Source organism: Amblyomma mixtum, chromosome 4, assembly GCF_055824585.1.
Source record: "Amblyomma mixtum isolate Tamu chromosome 4, ASM5582458v1, whole genome shotgun sequence".
Lineage (NCBI taxonomy): Eukaryota > Metazoa > Arthropoda > Arachnida > Ixodida > Ixodidae > Amblyomma > Amblyomma mixtum.
Genome location: NC_143015.1, coordinates 23,670,302 through 23,690,844, shown reverse-complemented (window position 1 = coordinate 23,690,844; position 20,543 = coordinate 23,670,302). Strand labels below are relative to the sequence as shown.

The 20,543-nt window shown below is 47.4% G+C and overlaps 2 pseudogenes; both read left to right on the top strand.

Moving 5' to 3' along the window:
* The first annotated feature begins 6,142 nt into the window (after window positions 1-6,142).
* On the top strand, window positions 6,143-11,286 carry LOC149345889 (uncharacterized; annotated as a pseudogene).
* A 3,391-nt stretch (window positions 11,287-14,677) lies between these two features.
* Window positions 14,678-20,093, top strand: LOC149345888 (uncharacterized; annotated as a pseudogene).
* Window positions 20,094-20,543: the final 450 nt, after the last annotated feature.

Below are 20,543 nucleotides of genomic sequence, written 5' to 3'. Positions count from 1 at the left end.
TCTTGATGGGTATTTTGTGACTATGGGGTGACATAGGTGTTTGGGCATCGAACGGATTTTTAAAATGTACGAGCATGTGAGCATGGTTCTTCGGTCTGTAAGTGATGGTTCGTTGGTTTCTGCATAAAGACTTTATGGGTATGCACCGGTGGAAAGCACCGGTGCACCGGTGGAAAGACGCAAACCTAAGTTGTGTACTGGATCTAGTCGTTTAAGGTATGATGGTCTCACTAAGCCATACACTATACATCCACAATCAAGGGTAGAGCGTACTACAGAACGGTAAATTTTTAAAAGACATGTTCTGTCGGAACCCCAATTTTTTCGTGACAGTACTTTTATTATATTCAGGGATTGAGAAGCTTTCTTTTTGAGGGTGTTTATGTGTGGCAGGAATGTGAGTTTTTTGTCAAAAGTTACTCCTAAAAACTTGTGTTCATTGTTCACTGGTACTGTGACCTCATTAAGGAAAAGAGTGGGATCAGTGTGGAGCCCTCTTCTAAGCGAGAAGAGTACAGCTACTGACTTTAGCGTGGAAAACTTGAAACCATTTTTATCTGCCCATGTTGTTAGTCTGTTTACTGTCAGTTGTATTTGCCTTTCACACGATGTAACACTAGAGGATGTGCAAGCAATCTGGAGATCGTCGACATAGATTGAATACATGATGGACTTTGGAATTATTTTTGCTAGGGAGTTCATTTTTACTATGAAGAGCGTAGTGCTTAATATGCATCCCTGAGGTACGCCATTCTCTTGAGTGAACTTCTTAGCAAGAGTGGCACCGAGACGTACTTTAAATGAACGGTTGGACAAAAAGTCACTCAAGCATTTCAGCATCCTACCACGTATGCCGAGGCCTCCAAGGTCCCGCAGAATGCCGAACCTCCATGTGGTGTCATAAGCTTTCTCTAAATAAAAAAAGACCGCAAGGCAGTATTGTCTGTGTATAAATGCTTCTCGAACTGTGTTCTCAAGGCGAACAAGATGGTCTGTTGTAGAGCATGCTTTTTTGAACCCACACTGATGAATGTCAAGATGTTCACGGGATTCTAATACAAACATTAACCTAATGTTCAGAACGCTTTCAAAGGATTTTGCAAGTGTGCTTGTCAGGGCTATGGGTCTGTACTTGCCAGGGGATGTAGGCAGCTTTCCGGGCTTTAACAATGGTACCACAATGGTTTTTTTCCAAGCCTCTGGTATCTCTCCTGATACCCATATTTTGTTAAAAAATGTCAGAAGTGATACCACAGCAGGTTCAGACAGATGGGCGAGCATTTCGTAGTGAATGCCATCTGGTCCTGGTGCTGTCTTTTTACCGGAAGAAAGTACGCTCTTAATTTCTTGTAGTGTAATTGGGATATTATATGCTTCGTGAGCATTGCCTGTTGTCGGCAGTCTCTGTCTTTCGGCGGTGTTTTTATATTTTAAAAATGATTCTGTGTAGTGAGAGGAACTCGATATAGTGGAAAAATGTTCACCTAATATATCTGCTTGTTCTTTTATATATATCTGCACACCAGGAGCCGTCAGAAGAGGAACCGTGAATGGGGAGTAACGACCATATAGTTTATGTACCTCCTCCCACATTTTTGTTGGTGTGATGTGGCTGTTTATGGATGAAACGAAGCTCTGCCATGATGCTTTTTCGGCATTTCGACGTACGTTCCGAGCCCTAGCTCTTCCTTTTTTAAATTTAATAAGGTTCTCCTGCGTAGGGTATCTGCGAAATATACCCCAAGCTTTGTTTTGCAGTTCTTTTGCTTCTTTGCAATCTTCAGTCCACCACACTTTATGGTTTTGCCGTACTATTCCTGAAGATTGAGGTATAGCCGAGTGTGCGACAGCGAGAATACAAGTTGTGAATTTTTCATTTATTTCATTGATATTAAGATTCTCTAAAACAATTTTTTCTAAAGTGGCTTGTGTTCTAAAAAGTTGCCAGTCTGCTAAATGAAGCTTCCAGCGCCGTGGTTTTGTCGGGATGGCTGATGGTGGGGATGACAGGCTGATTTAGTTATAGTTATATTGATTTTAATGGCGCAAAAGGAACTGAGGCTATGATGCGCCAAACACAAGGTTAGTGTTTTTGTTAAAGGTGAAGCTTTCTATGCTTAGAGTTTGTTTAAAATGCTGGCTTCCTTGAGAAACCTAAAAATACATGAGATGTCAACCAGTGCTCAATCGCTTAAAAGTAACATGGGGTGTGATGGGATGCTTTCCTTGAAAAATGTTGTAAAATATTTCTTTCTAAGTTCTTCTAGATTTATACATGAAATTAAAATGTGGTTCACTGTGAGTTCAGCACCGCACATTTCACAGAGAGGTTTGTTTTGTTTGGTTAGCAGAAAGCTGTGCGTGAGGTGGGTGTGTCCAATGCGGAGGCGACATAAAATAACTTCGGTAAAACGTTCTTGATGCCTACATGATTGCCATTCCCCTAAAATTGGCTTCACAGAATGTAGTTTGTTGTTTACGTGCTCTTGCCATGCAGCCTGCCACTTATTTTTGAGTTTACTGTATATAAACTTTAAACAATCCCTGTGCGGTATGCTCACTTGTTTTATTTGACCATTCCGGGCTTGTGCAGCGCAAACATCTGCTTTCTCATTGCCCACAATTCCAACATGGCTAGGAACCCAGCAGAATTTAATGTTATGCTTTTGTTTTGTGTCCCGGGTGCTGTCAAGAGAGGAAGTGTGAAAGGGGTATGGTCACCAGCAGATTTACGAACTTTTCCCCACATTTTCTTTGATGTTATTGAACTCTTTATTGAGGAGACATATTTCTGCCAAGAGCCGCCGCGGTGGCTCAGCGGTTATGGTGCTCGGCTGCTGACCCAAAAGACGCGGCTTCGATCCCGGCCGCGGCGGCTAGAATTTCTTTGGAGGAGACATTCTAGAGGCCCGTGTACTGTGCGATGTCAGTGCACGTAAAAGAACACCAGGTGGTCGAAATTTCCGGAGCCCTCCACTACGGCGTCTCTCATAGCCTTAGTCGCTTTGGGACGTTAAACCCCATAAACCAACCAACCATATTTCTGCCCAGAGGTTTTCTCTGCATTTCTTCGCACATACCGCGCTCTGGCTCTTGCCTTCTTAAAGGTAAGTAAGTTCTCTGCAGTGGGATATCGACGCAGAGCGCTCCAGGCTTTGTTTTGTTGTTTTTTTGCTAATGTGCATTCTTGTGTCCACCACACTTTGTTTCTTTTGTGCAAGTCCTGTTGTTTGTGCTATAGCGAGTGTTGCGGCCGATATTATGCATTCAGTAAACTTATCATTAATTTCATCTGTGCTGAGGTGGTCACAAAATTCCTTTTCTAGAGTGAAACTTTTTGTAAAAAGTGGCCAGTCGGCGAGCTGAATTTTCCAGCGACGTGGCCTTGTGGGGATGATTGGAGTAGATGATGAGAGCCTGACGACGGTAGGTAAGTGATCGCTGCCCATGGGGTCATTTAAAACATCCCATTTAAAGTCGTTAAAAAGTAATGGTGATGCGAAAGGTAAATCGAGAGAGCTCATTTTTGCTGAGCTTGGACAGCAGTATGTGGCTTTTCCCGTATTTAAAAGACAGACGTTATTTGAAAGTATAAAATCTTCGATTGTTTGGCCTCTAGAGTCACAGCGTTCGCTTCCCCAAAACGGAGAGTGAGCGTTAAAATCGCCAACTACCAGAAATGGCTCCGGCAGTTCATCGATCAGGCCTTCTAGATCTTGGCATGTTAATGTGATGTGTGGGGGAAGATATACGGAACATATTGTTATGGTTTTGTAGCTGATGACGCTAACCGCAACAGCCTCAAGTTTTGTTTTCAGTTTGATTTCTTGAGCCGGGACGCCGCTTTGGATGATGATTGCGACGCCTCCCGAGAGTCTATTTGCATGCTCGCGATCACGCCTAAAAGTTGTATAATGTTTTAAGATATTTGAATGTTGTGGACCAAGATTGGTCTCCTGGAGACATAGAGCTAGAGGCATCGCTGACCCTAGAATATGTGTTATATCACTGTAGTTCCTCAACATTCCTCTACAGTTCCATTGAACCACAAATGTCATGTTTGTTTTTTTGGGGTGGGAATGGAGCGGAAGGAATTTACTGTTCTGGGCCCGTTACCGGGGTTCTATCTTTTCTTCGTTCGTGAGAGCCGGTCCGCCGCTGGAAAGCGGGCGGAGTGGTAGTTGTATCCATCACCTCACCAGAGGTGCTGGAGGACTGCGAAGCCGCGGATGTGTTGGTGTCGGGCCTCCCCCGGCGGGGAGAAGTCCTGCAGGGTGCCGACTCGTGGGCTTTGTAGATGGCAGGGCAGCCTTCGCTGTCCCTGCCTGGGGCGTGGATGGCCCTGCCACAGGCCCCGTGACGGTGGCCTGGGCAGATGCCGGAGTGCTGCGTGGTGCACCGCCCCTGCGCACCACGTCAGCAGTTTGTTTTTGTTGAGAACGTGAAGGTGTTCTTTGCGTGGTAGAGTTGTCTTGCTTCCCTGAAAGTTATGTTTTGTTTTCATTGTAATTATTTCTTTCTCAGCCTTCCAGGAAGGACATGATCTAGAATATGCTGTGTGATCACCTTCGCAGTTTGCGTACCGAAGTGCTGCTCCTTCACAGTTCTCGGAAGCATGGTCTTTTGAGGCGCATTTAGCGCATGTTTTGTGGCCACGGCAGCTCTGTGACCCATGTCCGTACTTTTGACAGTTAAAGCACCTTCGTGGATTCGGTATGTAGTGACGTACATTTATTTTCATGTAACCTGCTTCGATGGTCTCTGGAAGTGTGCTCGAGTTGAATGTCCGAACAATATGTTTCGTCGGGATTTCCTTGTCGTCTTTCCTTTTTTAATACGATGCACGTTTGTAACATTCTGGTCACTGAGACCCTCAAGGATTTCTTCCTCAGTGAGGCAGACAAAGTCTGCTTCGGAAATGAAACCACGGACACTGTTTAAGGAACGGTGTGGAGTTATTGAGATTGGGGTTTTCCCGACTGACAATATGGTGGAGAGTTTGGAAAGTTGGCCGTTGTCTTTAAGCTCCAGAAGGAGGTCGCCACTAGGCATTTTTTTTAGCTTGTAACCTGTGCCCAAGGCATCGGTCAGGCTTTTCGCTACCAAGAATGGAGATATCGTTCGGGCAGTTTTATCTGTTGCTTCGCTGTGGAGCACATGGAATTTGGTGAAAGTCACTTTAGATTTCTGGATGTATTCAGCTGTCACATCGGCCCGGCCTCTTTTGAGAGGGCGATCTGGTTTGGAAAGGGGGGGAGCCACAAAATTTGATGTTTTTCGGTCATGGTGCCAGCCACCCACCATGGAGTCCAACAAGGGGACGGGACAGGAACTTGAAAGCAAGCCCTGCCCACGCAAGCTGTACACCTCAACTATAACCTAATATGACTCAACTCAGGGTAGTTGGTCACACACGGTTAACCCTCGCCGCCAGGAAAAAGAGGAAAAAATGAAGAAGAGAGGAGGATACAGGAAAGTTGTAAGAAAGGAAATAGGAAAGTGGAAGATAGAGGGGAGGACAGGAAAAGGCGACTGCCGATTTCCCCCGGTCGGGTCAGGCCGGAGGTGCCGTCTACAGGAAGCTGGGGCCAAAGTGGTGTGTTGCCTCCGCCGAGGGGCCTTAAGGGTCCAAACGCTCGACATCGGCTCAACCACCAGGATCCCCTTTTCCCCGGACACGGCGATGCCACGCACGGCTAAGCGCGGATGCTCGGGTCCGTGGTGACGCATTGTTCACCATCATCCCCCTGCGGGGATGTCCCTGCGGATGCTCGGGTTAACCCCGTGGTGTCGCCACTCACCAACGTCTGCATGCTGCAGACGCCTCCCTGCGGGGAGACAGGCTGATTTCAACAGGCAGATTACCGCTTCCGTAGGGGTTGTCTAAAATATCCCATTTAATATCGCTAAAAACAGATGGAGAACTAAAAGACAAATCTAAAACACTCATTTTTCCTGAGCTAGGACAGCAATAAGTGGGCTTACCAGTGTTTAGTAGACAAATATTATTAGATAGTATAAAATTCTCAACGACATGACCCCTGCTATCGGTTTTATCACTGCCCCAAAAACAAGAGTGTGCGTTAAAATCTCCCACTACCACGTATGGCTCCCGCAACTGTTCTAAAAGGTTCTCTAAGTCATGCTGCGGTACTTCGAGGTGCGGTTGAAGATATATGGAACAAAGTGTGATGGTTTTGTGAGCAACCACAGTGGCTGCTACGGCTTCGAATCTAGTTTTCAGTTTGAGCTCACGAGCTGCTACTCCAGGCTGCACAACGATGGCTACGCCTCCCGAGAGTCTGCTCGCCCCTTCTCGGTCCTGGCGGAAGACAGTGTATTTTTTAGCACGTTTGTGTGCCGGGGACCTAAATTGGTTTCCTGCAGGCATAAAGCAACAGGAGAATTCATGTTTAAAATGTCTTTGATATCTGTATAGTTATTTACGAGTCCTCGGCAGTTCCAGTTTATTATGAAAGCCATCTTTATGTTGTGCGTGCGTGAAGAAAAACTGAAATTAACTTGGATTTGGCCCCGTGACTCGGGACCTGAAATTTTTCAGTCGATCCAAGGAGCTTCGTCGTCCGTCCGACGTGGACGGCATGGGGCTGCCTTGGGTTGTCGTATCCGTCGCCTCTGCAGAGGCGCTGGACGACCGTGCAGGAGGCACGTTGGTTTTCAAGTTAGACCTCGACCTGTGGGAAGAGGTCTTGAGGCTCGCCGACCCGTGGGTGTGCGTTGCCTCCTTCGGGGTTTGCGGAGTAGCGCTAGCTACTCCACACGGGGGCGCGGGTGGTCCCGCCACAGGCTCACTGCGTGTGGACTGGACAGGTGCCGAAGCCTGGTGTGGTGTGCCGCGCCCACGCACCACATCGGTGAAGTTTGTTTTTGCACTGAAGGAGAATGTGTTTGTTTGAGCATATCGCCTTCTTGCTTCCTTGAAAGAAATGTTTTCAGTAGTCTTGAGAGTAATGATTTCTTTTTCTTTTTTCCATGAAGGACAAGCTCTGGAATAGGCAGCATGGTCTCCTTCACAGTTTGCACACCGCAGTGTAGCAACACATTCTTCAGATTGGTGTTCCTTTGACGAGCATTTTGCGCAAGTTTTGCGGCCTCGACAACTCTGTGAGCCATGGCCGAATCTCTGACAGTTGAAACATCTTCGTGGGTTGGGTATATATGGTCTTACATTTATTTTCAGGTAACCAGCTTCAGTGCTTTCGGGGAGTGTGCTGGTATTGAAAGTGAGGATCAGGTGCTTTCTGTCTATTTCCTTGTTATCCTTCCGGATCTTTATGCGCTGAACATTTATGACATCTTGGTCAGTAAGGCCCTCAAGCATTTCTTTCTCAGAGAGGTGGATAAAGTCGATTTCAGATATGACGCCTCGGACAGTGTTCAAAGATCGATGTGAAGTGACAGAGACTGGGATTTCCCCAATGGACGCAAGGTTTGAGAGTTTAGAGTGTTGGACAGTGTCACGAAGTTCGAGCAGTAAGTCACCGCTGGCAATTTTGTATACCTTGTACCCAAGGCCCAAGGTATCTGAAAGGCACTTTGCTACTAGGAACGGGGATATTAGTCTTGCTTGTTTTCCTTCTGCTTCGCTATGGACGACATGAAACTTTGGGAAAGATAGCTTTCTTTTCTGAAAAAAATCATCTGCATTGTTCCGCCCTCTTTTGAGAGAGCGATGTGGTTTGGAAAAAGGGGGAGCCATAAAAAATTGATGTTTTTCGGTCATGGTGCCAGCCACCCACCATGGAGTCCAACAAGGGGACGCGACAGGAACTTGAAAGAAAGTCCTGCCCACGCCAGCTGTACACCTTAACTATAACCTAATATGACTCAACTCAGGGTTGTTGGTCACACACGGTTAACCCTCGCCGCCAGGAAAAAAGGAAAAACAAAGAAGAGAGGAGGATACAGGAAAGTTGTAAGAAATGAAATAGGAAAGTTAAAGATAGAGGGGAGGACAGGAAAAGGCGACTGCCGATTTGCCCCGGTTGGGTCAGGCCGGAGGTGCCGTCTACAGGAAGCTGGGGCCAAAGTGGTGTGTTGCCTCCGCCGAGAGGCCTTAAGGGTCTAAACGCTCGGCATCGGCTCAACCACCAGGATCCCCTTTTCCCCGGACACGGCGATGCCACGCACAGCTAAGCGCGGATGCTCGGGTCCGTGGTGATGCATTGTTCACCATCATCCCCCTGCGGGGATGTCCCTGCGGATGCTCGGGTTAACCCCGTGGTGTCGCCACTCACCAACGTCTGCATGCTGCAGACGCCTCCCTGCGGGGAGGAACGAACAGCAACGTGCCCTTTCGTGACAGTGAAAAGATTACTTGTTTGGACAACTGCTTTCATAGAGATGCAGCTTTTTACATGTGCACCAGGGCGCATAGACATACGAGAGACTGAATTCCGAGCATCGTTGTTCAAAGTTAGCACGCAGCCGTGCAAGTATGCCATTTGTGCCACAGCACACCGGTTGACTGCTCTAGACTGGCTGCTCATTTTTGTAGAGCTGGAGAGATCAGCAGACAATGCAGGAGCAGGTAAAATATGCAAAGTTACAGTAGTACCAGTATCAGCGAGGCGAAAATGTCAGTCACTTTTAGGTTGCACAATGAAGCTCATTTTAGGTACAGTGAGAAAAGGTAGGGAACTTTGTTATTGAACTAGTGTTTGCAGAACTGTTGGGATGACAAGGCCACACAAAAGCTGGTACAGCACAACTTATGTAACTATCTGCACCCCCACAACAGTCCTGTGTTTCCAAACATTCAAAAGAAGTGTTTCTGAAGATGACATGTGAAAAGCAAAGCAGTGTGTGCTAACCAGTGTGACAATTTTTTTTTCAGCACAATCTCAAACAGCCACAGCCAAGCTGAAGAAACAGCTGAAACTTTGTTTAATTTAATTTACAGCAACACAGAAGGGAAGAATGTGCATTCTAGTTGCAACGGCAGCAAAAATTTGGAGGATCTGTGATGCGGGGCAGAGCGTAGCAAAACTGCACTGCTGTGCCCTCTGCCGTCATATAGCATGGTGTCGATGCTCACTCATAGAACACATGCAGCAGGCGTGCTGTGAGCCCTGACATCGCACTCTGTGATGGCAAATAGCGCAGCAATGCAGTTTTACCTCACACCACCATGCATCGCAGATCCCGCAAACTTTTGCTGCCAACACCAGAACTAGCCAACAGTGAAGCCTCACCCTTATGCAAAATGTAGTTCGGCTTTCCATAAGTACCAGCAACAACCATTGCGACTTCTGAACTCCCTGTTAGCCACCGCAATGTGGCCTCAATTCTGAAAAACATGCTTTCATTATGAAGAAACATTGCACAGAAAGTTTTCGGAGAGCCATATTGGGCTCCTGAACTGCATTTATACCATAATGTAAAAAAAGTTTACAGTGCCTAAGCTTTGCTTTTATTTTTGTCTAGACACACTGGTAGAAGAACTTGCTTTGGGGCTAGTTGGTTCATGATTGTAGTTCAGAATGGCGCAAAAGACACACACACAGGAAAAAAGGGGATGACACAAAGAGCGCCTACTACCAACTGAATTTATTTCAGAAACACCCTCTTTTATAAGGCAAGACATATCAACCACGAACCGGAAGCAGAAAAAACACATATTCATGGTTTGAATTCATATTTCGAAACACCATCGGCAGAAAAGAAAATCACAAGAACAAAAAACAGAAACTAGAACTACACGTGCCCGTCCAAGAAACCCAGCTCCTGGCGGCATAGTTTAATCGATGAAGTGCTAATGCACGTGGACCCAGCTTCCTGTATATGGTATGCTTCTATAATCTCTCTTTCAAATCGCTCCTCGCCTCTGCCGATAAACGTTGCCTGTTCCAGCATCGGTCCGCAATCTCTGCACTCCCTACAGTGATCCGGCAGGTTGCCAAGGAGAGAGCTAGCGAGCACAGAAGAACAATTAAAAACAATGACAGGGGCAACCTGCCGGATCACTGTAGGGAGTGCAGAGATTGCGGACCGATGCTGGAACAGGCAACGTTTATCGGCAGAGGCAAGGAGCGATTTGAAAGAGAGATTATAGAAGCATACCATATACAGAAAGCTGGGTCCACGTGCATTAGCACTTCATCGATTAAACTATGCCGCCAGGAGCTGGGTTTCTTGGACGGGCACGTGTAGTTCTAGTTTCTGTTTTTTGTTCTTGTGGTTTTCTTTTCTGCCGATGGTGTTTCGAAATATGAATTCAAACCATGAATATGTGTTTTTTCTGCTTCCGGTTCGTGGTTGATATGTCTTGCCTTATAAAAGAGGGTGTTTCTGAAATAAATTCAGTTGGTAGCAGGCGCTCTTTGTGTCATCCCCTTTTTTCCTGTGTGTGTGTCTTTTGCGCCATTCTGAACTACACACTGGTAGATCCCCTACAAGAGGACTTCAGCAGTGCTGCCCATCCAGTAAACAGCAGTCAAGAGCAGAACACATCGAATGGCATCCTGCAGACCTCAACCACTGCGGCCGCCCCTCATGCTGTGAAAGCACCACAAAAAAAGAAGAATAAAGGAGGCCCAGAGGTCACGGTGGGAGGAGGACATGGACAGGGTGGATGCACTTATTGCGGATGACAAAGATCAGGCCTCTGTGTATGGCCAGTTACTTCTCCATGGGAAGAGAGGCAACATGGGAATGCATGGGATGAAAGACAAACGAGGTTGCTGCTGTATTACTATGCATGCTATGCTAGACAAGTGGGCCCACTGAAGAAATTCCGCCGTGCAATGTTTGAACAGATTTCATTCATTCTGGGGATACACCGCACTGCCGTGCAGTGTGAAAAACGATTCAAAACTGTTTCAAAGCGCAAAAGGAATGAAGACAAGCATAACAACACGTCAAGCAATGCCCGCTGCCGCGTTGAATATGAGAAAGAATTCAATGCCATCAAGGCTCTGGATGACAGTCTGGAGCCGGAAGTGCTGCGTGGTGCGGACACTGTGAGGCACAAAAAAGCATCTCACAGTAAATCAACGCCTCGACCGTCTACAAGCACAGACGTCCTGGAAAGCTTGGAGATGAGCGCCGATAGCTTGCCCTTGACATCATCGGGAGACTGTTCATTGAAACTGAGCAGATTCTGGGGCCGACGAAGAACCAAAGAAGGAAAGGGCTGACTGCAGGATGCGCCCAAGCAATACGAGAATTCAACATATGCAGCTGTTCTTTGAACATATCCAGAAACAAGCAGCACTATATGCAACAGGAAATTATGATTTTACAGTTCGAGGATCCGCTATATAAGAAGGACTGTGTTGGAAAACACTCTTGTCGTGCAGCAAAATACGAAGATTAAAATTCCTTCGCAACATATACAGGAACAAAACAGGCATTAACAAAAGAGCGTACTTAAAGGAGCCGCATTACGTCTTCTCTAGGCGAGATAGTGCTAACAAAATTAGACCTTATCAGTGCCGTATTAATGTCCTATACATATATACATATTAACTACTGTATGAGCTCTTCATATCTAATTGTTTATTGCACTCTTTCTATGTTTTCTAATAATTTTGATTTTAATGTTGTTTGTTGGTAACTGATGTATTCATGTGCATTATGGCAAACTTTTTTCCATGGTGTGACCCCCATGTACTTAACCCCCTATAATAATGCCTTCTGGCGATGAAGGTATTCTGAATAAATAAATGAATTAGAATCATGCAATACTAAACACAGCTGTTTGCATTCACAGAAGTGTGTATATAAACGTGAAACACATTTTTGCTGTTTTTGAGAATGCACAAGCCCTAATATGTGTGCACATTTTACTGGAGCAAGTTACCCTGGTGTCTTGTCTTTTTTACAGCTAAACGAAAGCAGGATACTGCTGACATCGAGTTCCTCGAAAAGCAGATGCGCCATGAAACGGCAATTAAAGAGAAAGATTTCACACTGGAATCACGTGGTCTAGCCCTTGAAAAAAGCCGCCTGCAACTTGAGTGAGAACGAATGCAACGTGAAGGAGCCGACCGAGAAATTTTTCATCAGCAGCTCGCACTGCAGCAAGAAAGCTTCTCGCGTATTCTGGAAGCTGTAGTTGAAAAACTAACGAAATAAAGGTTTAACAACAGTGACGAAAACGAAAACGCATATAGAATAGTTTCTTGATTTGCGCTTGACATGAACTGCAGCAATGCCCTTTCCTTGTGTTTCGAATGCTTCAAAGCCTACCGGAGCAAGTTACCCTGGTGGGCACGTTACCCTGGTGGGCACTGTGGGCACAGCGGACCGCACATAGGCATGTTGCCTTACGCTTCGTTGTTCTGCTTTGCACAGGTTTTTCTGCTCGGTCCGTCCAAAATGCTTCTTCATCAGGATACCGCTACAGTAGACAGATGCCTTCAAGATTATTTGACAACAGCTGCGGGAGATTTCATTTCCTGGCGGAATGATTACCTTCTTCAAGCACCGCCCCCGTTCCATGTGACCTGCCCGGACCTTCGTTTAAAAGACCGACAGCCAGGCTTCAACTTCAGTGGGCACAGCGGACCGCACATAGGCATGTTGCCTTACGCTTCGTTGTTCTGCTTTGCACAGGTTGGTTGTTATTCTACTACAATTAGAAGTGATTGCCGCGGTCTTTTGGTCCTGCCGTGCCCACAACGCTGTGTTATCATTGCCCAAGACGTGTTTTGTGTTTGTGCGCTGCTTTTATGTGGTGACATTGAATGTAACCCTGGGCCTGATAATTCAAATGAGGACAGTACAGAACTATTAAAGCAGTTGCTTACAGCTCATTCCAAGTTAACAGCAGAGATTGTAGCCCTCAGAACACAACAAGGAGATTTGGAAAAAACAATATCTGACTTAAACTATCGCTTTGCTGATTTTGAAAAACAAACAGATCGTATTGACAATATGGAACGCACAATTCACGCCTTGCAGTCGAAACTGGTCTATATGGCAGATTACAGTAGACGTTCCAATTTAGTCGTTTTTGGTGTAAGCGAGGAACCAGATGAGACAGAATCTGATCTAAAACAGAAGTATGTAGAAAACCAGCGAAAAGGACGCATTCACAAGGAGGAGAAGTACACAGGACAACACAAGGAGGAGAAGTACACATGATACTAAATACTAAAACAGAATGTTATGACTGAAATTTTCTATGAAACACTTAATGTCAATTGTACTTCTATCGGCAGAATTCATCGTTTAGGAAAGAACACTGTCAACAGGCCTGTGATCATATTTTTTCAGGATTACAATGAAAAGCAAAAAGTCCTTAAAAACGCTCACAAGATCAAAGGAAAAAAAGTATCTATTCAGAATGACTACTCAAAGGAAACCCTCAGGAAACGAAAACTATACTAAAACTGAGAGAGACAAGAAAATGAAGGTTACCTTAATTAATGATAAGTTGCTCGTTGCTGGCCAGATGTTTTCGTGGGATGATACCATTAGCACAAGGGTGAAACTGCCATCGCGGAACACACGAAAAAGTGAATGACGTAGTGCGCGGATCAAGAAGGAATTAAGACTTATAAACAATAATGCGCGGAGTATAATCAACAAAAGCGAACAGCTTGAGGCACTTCTTCTTGGGTACAATCCACATATCGTCATCATTACGGAGACATGGCTTCGCGATGAAATCAATAACAAAGACGTTTTTCCTCCAACTTATCAAATCTATCGGCGTGACAGATTATCAAGAGGTGGTGGAGTGACGGTTTTGGTTCAAAACAATATTCATGCGACTTTAACTCGGCAAATTGATGACCATGAAAGCATTTCCCTAAAACTATCTTTTAGGGGCCGTTCCATTTTTCTATTTGCTGTTTACCGAGCTCCCGATTCCCCTCCTCAGTTTCTACGCGATTTGTCGGAACACATGTCATCATTCAAACATAAAAACGTAGTTCTTGTCGGTGATTTTAACTTACCTAACACTAATTGGGAGTTGGCCTCATCTAATTCACGACATTGCGCAAATGCTGAACACTTATTTGATAGTATGCTGTGTCACAATTTGAAACAGGTAGTCGGACAACCTACACGTACTCATGGCTCATCTGCTTCCATTCTTGACTTGATTTTTGTGAACCGCTCTTTTGAAATGTTTTCTGTTTCGATCCATCAAGGACTATCTGATCATGATTTGGTGTATTTCACTTGCGATTTCGTCGCTGATAAATGTGCCGTACCGTCCAAAACCGTACTTGTAAAAGATTTCTCGCGTGCCAGGGATGAAAGTGTATTAGATTGTTTAGATCTGTGTCTCAGCACCTTTGTCGGAACTGACACATCTGATCTCTGGACCAAGTTTAAAGACATGCACATATTGTATCAACCAATTTATTCCATCAAGAGCTAAAAAAAGTGGCAAATCTAATCCCTGGATTACGCGAGAAATCTTGCATCTCAAAAGAAAACTTAAACGCTTGAGAAGAGCCCGTGTCCCTCACAACATCATTCAAATGAAGCAGGCTTCTTTGACCAAAGCTGTTGCGGCTGCTAAGCGACATTACTTTCAAAACATTTTGCCGAATTTCATTCGTAACGCTCCTCAGAAATTTTGGAATTTTTTAAGCAAAGAAAAAAAATCCCTGCCTGCGATGATGCATGAAGGCACGTTGCTCACCAACAAAAAAGATATTGCTGACAAGTTCAATTCATATTGTCACGTGCTGCGCATGGGCTCTGAGGAACAAAGAAGACGTGCGGCGGCTGGAAGAAGAAGAGAAAGTCCAGTATCCTGCCGCCGGCGCACCAGGCTCTTCTCGACCTGCCTTGTAAATAGTATTTGTAAATAGAACCTGTAACAGTGTGGTGCAGGTGCTGGGTCGATCACCACGGACCCCTCTCGCAACCGCTGCAGCCGAAGAATCGCCGGATTGCCACCGTTGCCCGTGCAAATGCCCAAGGAAGCCGACGCACGTCCGACCGGCGCAGCAACGCCCGCTTGGCAGCACTACCGTGAGCCGCGGACGTTTTCCGGGAAGGCTGGCGAAGACGTGGATGATTGGCTCACCAATTACAAGCGGGTGAGCAAATACAACGGTTGGGATGCCACTCTTCAGCTGGCCAATGTCGTCTTCTTTCTCGATGGCACCGCGCTAACTTGGTTCGAAAACCATGAGGCATCAATAACGAGTTGGGACCGCTTCATGGAAGAGCTCCGCAGCTGCTTCGGGGATACCGTTGCCAAACGAAAATGCGCTGAGCAGTCTTTGCTTCAGAGAGCGCAAGTGCCTGGAGAGACCTGCACGACTTACATAGAAGAGGTCTTGAAGCTGTGCAAAGTCGTTAATCCCAGTATGTCCGACTAAGATCGCGTTGGTCATCTCCTCAAGGGCATCGCAGAGGACGTCTACAGCTTTCTTATTAGTAAAGAAAATTTAGACTCGCCCACGGATATCATCAAGCACTGCCGCACCTTTGAAGCTCTAAAACTGCGTCGAATTACTCCCAAGTTCGGTCGCCTGCCTAACGTCACCACCATCGCCAGCGTGGATTTCCACGAGCCTGTGAATGCGGCGACTCTCCCTGACGTCATTCGTCAAATCGTGCGTGACGAACTCTCCCGGCATCAAGATGTTGCGCGCCGCAGAGAGGTCCCGTATGAGAGCTGTTCTCTGCAGGCGGCTCCCGCCTACCGCTCCTCCCCTTGGAGTTCGTCTGGCCAGGCCCCTACCAGTGCTCCTCGCATTGATTACAGCGACGCTCCCCGGATCACCCGCCCCGGCCCCAGGGCGCCAGCTCGTCCGCAACGCCACCTGCGGCAGCCGGAGTACGATGGTCGTTTCGACACTGGCTACGAGGAGTGTTATCCCGAGTGCCCCCCCGACCCACCACTTTGTTACCGCTGTGGTATGGTCGGTCACATCTCTAGATTCTGCCGTCGCCGGGGCCAGTATTCCCGCTCCCAGCGCCAATGGTCATACCCTCGCCCCAGTTTCAATGCGCCTGTTCATGACCGTGTCTTCACATCGTCTCAGCGCCGATCCAGTTACGCGCCACCACGGAACGACTCCCCTGCCTCTGACCGAAGTCTGACTCCACCTCCGCACCGCTCTCGCCGCTCGCCTTCTCCCCAACGTCGTTCCCCACCGTCCCCGGGAAACTAGCGTGTGCGGCCGATGGAGGTGCGGTCGCCGCATCATCGATAGTGCCAATTCCTCTGCCCATTGTTATGTTAAGGAACCGCCTTGAAGTTTTAGTGGACGGTATTTGCGTCATGGCCTTAGTGGACACTGGTGCCACGGTGTCAGTGATGAGTTCAACTTTCAAGAACCGCCTGGGTCGTAAAATAATGTTCGCTTGGGATCGTGCTGTTATATTCCGGGGTGTAGGGGGAGAATCATTGGTTCCGATTGGTATTTGTTTTGTGAATGTAGTGATCGCTGGCCACATGTTCCGAACTGAATTCACGGTGCTCCCTCGTTCTACGCATGACATCATCCTCGGTATTGACTTTTTGCACCAGTGCGGCGCTACTCTCGACTTCCGCAGTGGTGGCATATCGTTAAGTCCTGGCCTTCGGTCAGCTCTCGTAGAAGACTCGCCAGTGGTTGCCCAAGTGTTTTCTGTCTCTGAAGATACCGTCGTTCCAGCAATGTCTGCCATATTCGTTCCCGTTGTGTCCTCGAGCACGATTTCTGATGCCTTCGATGCTGTGGTGGAACCTTGTTCCCTTAACTGTGCAAAGAAAAGTGTGCTAGTACCCCGCAGCGTCGTCCATGTGACCAAGGGCCATGCCACTCTTTGGACTGTCAATCACTCCAACGAACCTGCAGTATTGCCATGTGGTTTAAAACTTGCTGGCTTTGAAGAACGTTTTTCTGTACCAGTTGCCGCGATCACTGACAACGTGTCTCGTCCAACTAGACGCCACGATCTGAGCGACTCTCAATTCCTAGCCATGGTCAACAAATCCTTACCCACTAGCGACCGCCAGGTACTAGTGGCCGTTCTTATGAAGCATGCTGACGTGTTTGACTTTGGTCGCGACCAACCACCGCCGATTCCAGCTTCCCGTACCCATCACATGATCAATACTGGATCTGCACAGCCGATTCGACAGAAGCCATACCGCGTCTCGCCTTCCGAACGTCAGATAATTGATGAACAAGTCCGTGACATGTTGCACCGCGGCATCATTCAGGAATCCTCAAGCCCGTGGGCTGCTCCAGTGATCCTTGTCAAAAAGAAAGATGGCACTTGGCGATTTTGTGTCGACTACCGCCGGCTTAACACTGTCACAAAGAAGGATGTTTACCCGCTCCCGCGCGTTGATGATGCCATTGACTGCCTCCACTCAGCCTCCTACTTTTCCTCGGTGGATCTACGGTCCGGGTACTGGCAGATCCCGATGCACCCGCAAGACAAAGAGAAGACAGCATTCGTGACACCTGACGGGTTGTATGAATTTAATGTTATGCCTTTCGGCCTTTGCAACGCTCCTGCCACTTTTGAACGATTTATGGATACGCTTTTACGTGGCCTGAAGTGGCAAGTTTGCATGTGTTATCTGGACGATGTTGTCATTTTTGGTAGGACCTTCGCCGAACATAACAGCCGCTTAGCCATTGTCCTATACTGCATAGAGAGAGCGGGCCTCGTGCTGAACTCGAAGAAGTGTCGCTTCGGTGAACGCCAAATTACTGTGCTTGGTCATCTCGTTGACAAGGATGGCGTCAGACCCGACCCGCAGAAGGTTGAAGCTGTAAGCAGTGTCAAAGAACCCAAATCAGTGAAAGAGCTCAGGAGTTTCCTAGGACTTTGCTCATATTTTCGGCGTTTCGTTCCCAAGTTTTCTGATTTAGCCTACCCGCTTACAAGTCTCCTGCAGAAAGACACCCCTTTCCACTGGACTCCCGAATGCGACTCCGCGTTTCGGCAGCTCAAGTTTCTCCTCACCTCGCGGCCAATATTACGTCATTTCTGCCCGACAGCACCGACTGAACTCCACACTGACGCCAGCGGCATCGGCGTGGGTGCTGTGCTTATCCAACGCCATGAGGGCAATCAACACGTTGTCGCTTATGCAAGTCGCACCCTCAGCAAGTCGGAACGCAATTACACTGTAACAGAGCAAGAGTGTCTCGCCGTTGTTTTCGGCGTACAACGGTTTCGTTCGTACCTTTATGGACGTGCTTTTACAGTCGTCACAGACCACCATTCTCTGTGCTGGCTGGTCAATCTACGCGACCCCTGCGGTCGGTTGGCCCGCTGGGCGTTACGCCTCCAAGAGTTTAACTTCAAAGTGTCTTACAAAAGTGGCCGCCAACACGCCGACGCAGATTGCCTCTCGCGGCTGCCGCTCACGGTTACTACTTCCGATGATGAAAACTTCGACGACTATCTCGCTGCCGTTTCCCAAGAGTTTCCAGATCTTGGCACTTTCCAGACGGAACAACGCAAGGATCAGCACTTGGCGCCGCTTTTTGCCGAAGCCCGTGACCCGACATCCGCAAGCCCTTTCTGCATTCGCGACGGTTTACTCTATAGAACGAATTACTCGCCTGGAGGTGCGCGCTTTCTCCTCGTCGTTCCGGCTACTCTGTACTCCTCTGTTCAGCAGGCAATGCACGATGACGTCACGGCTGGGCACTTGGGGTTTGCCAGGACCATTAACCGCATCAAAGAACGTTTTTACTGGCCAAAAATGCGTCATATGGTTCAGCGCTACGTGGCCACCTGCGTGCAGTGTCAGCGGTTCAAGCTTCCGACGACTTCTTCACCTGGACGCCTGCATCCTGTGCCACCTCCAAGCACGCCATATGAACAAGTTGGACTCGATCTGCTCGGCCCGTTTCCCCGCTCGTCCAACGGTAACTGCTGGATTATAGTGTGCGTTGATCACCTCACCCGTTACTGTGAGACCGCCGCCCTACCTTGCGCCACCGCTGCTGAGGTCTCGCTCTTCCTTCTTCGTGCTGTCATCCTCCGGCATGGAGCTCCTCGAGTTGTTATCAGTGACCGCGGTCGCCAGTTTACGGCAGACGTTGTGGAAGAGCTTCTGCGTCTTAGTTCATGCCATTTTCGCCACTCGACGCCGTACCACCCCCAGACTAATGGACTGGTTGAACGTACCAATCGGAGACTCACGACCATGCTGGCCATGTATGTCGATTCCCGCCATAAGAACTGGGACGACGTGCTTCCCTTCATTACATACGCCTATAACACGTCGAGGCATGAAATAACTGGTTACAGCCCATTCTTCCTCCTTTATACCCGTCCGCCTCGAAGCTCCCTCGACAGCATCTTACCTTTCTCTCTCGACACCGAGCCTTCTATTGCCAACACTCTATGTCGCGCTGAAGAAGCCCGTCGGATTGCCCGGATACGCACCTTGGCATCACAGCATCGCTCTAAGCAGCGTTATGACCGCCGGCGCAAGGATGTCTCCTACCTGCCCGGTGACGTTGTATGGTTGTGGAGGCCCCTACGCAAGCGTGGTTTATCAGAAAAGCTGCTATCCCACTACACAGGCCCGTTCATCGTTGTTGCTCGCCTCAATGACCTCAACTATGTCATCTCTCCCCAATCAACGCAAGGACGCCGCTCAAGGACAACCCAGGTCGTGCATGTCGCACGGCTGAAGCCATTCCACTCTCGGGATCCCGATTGATTCACTGGCCCAGAGGGCTTCGTCTGCGAACGGGGAAATGTCACGTGCTGCGCATGGGCTCTGAGGAACAAAGAAGACGTGCGGCGGCTGGAAGAAGAAGAGAAAGTCCAGTATCCTGCCGCCGGCGCACCAAGCTCTTCTCGACCTGCCTTGTAAATAGTATTTGTAAATAGAACCTGTAACAATATTTTCACAGTGTGTTTTCCCAACGTGCAAATAATTTCACAACTCGTGATTCTTGTTCCCAGCCTGTGCACGATTTCGTATCTCAACCTGCTATTTTTGCAATGCTTTTGAATCTTAAAACAAAAGCAACTCCTGGGCCTGACGAAATACCTAATTCATTTTTATATCGCTATGCTGAGATGGTTTCGCACTTTATTGCTATCATTTTTCGTGCTTCTCTTTTGTTTTCAAGTCTACCACCCGATTGGAGGGTGGCCCGTGTCGTTCCCATACACAAAACAGGTGATGCCGCATTGTTTAATAATTACCGTCCCATATCGTTGACCTCTTCATGCTGCAAACTTCTTGAACACATCGTAGCCAATTACATTAAAACATTTCTCGATGACAACAACAAATTATCGGCTTTCCAGCATGGTTTTCGGAAAGGCTTTTCTACGGTCACCCAACTTACATCCGTAATTCACAATTTCGCTCAAGTTCTGGACAATTCCGGCCAAATAGATGTCATATTTCTAGATTTTAGGAAGCTTTTGATTTAGTTCCGCACAATAAACTTATCCATAAACTTGAAACTACAGGTCTTCCTTCTTTTATTGTTAATTGGGTTGCGGCTTATTTATCTAACCGATTTCAATATGTTAGTATCGATGGTTGTTGTTCTAACAAACTTCCAGTCACTTCTGGTGTCCCGCAGGGCAGTGTCCTTGGGCCATTACTGATTCTTATCTATATT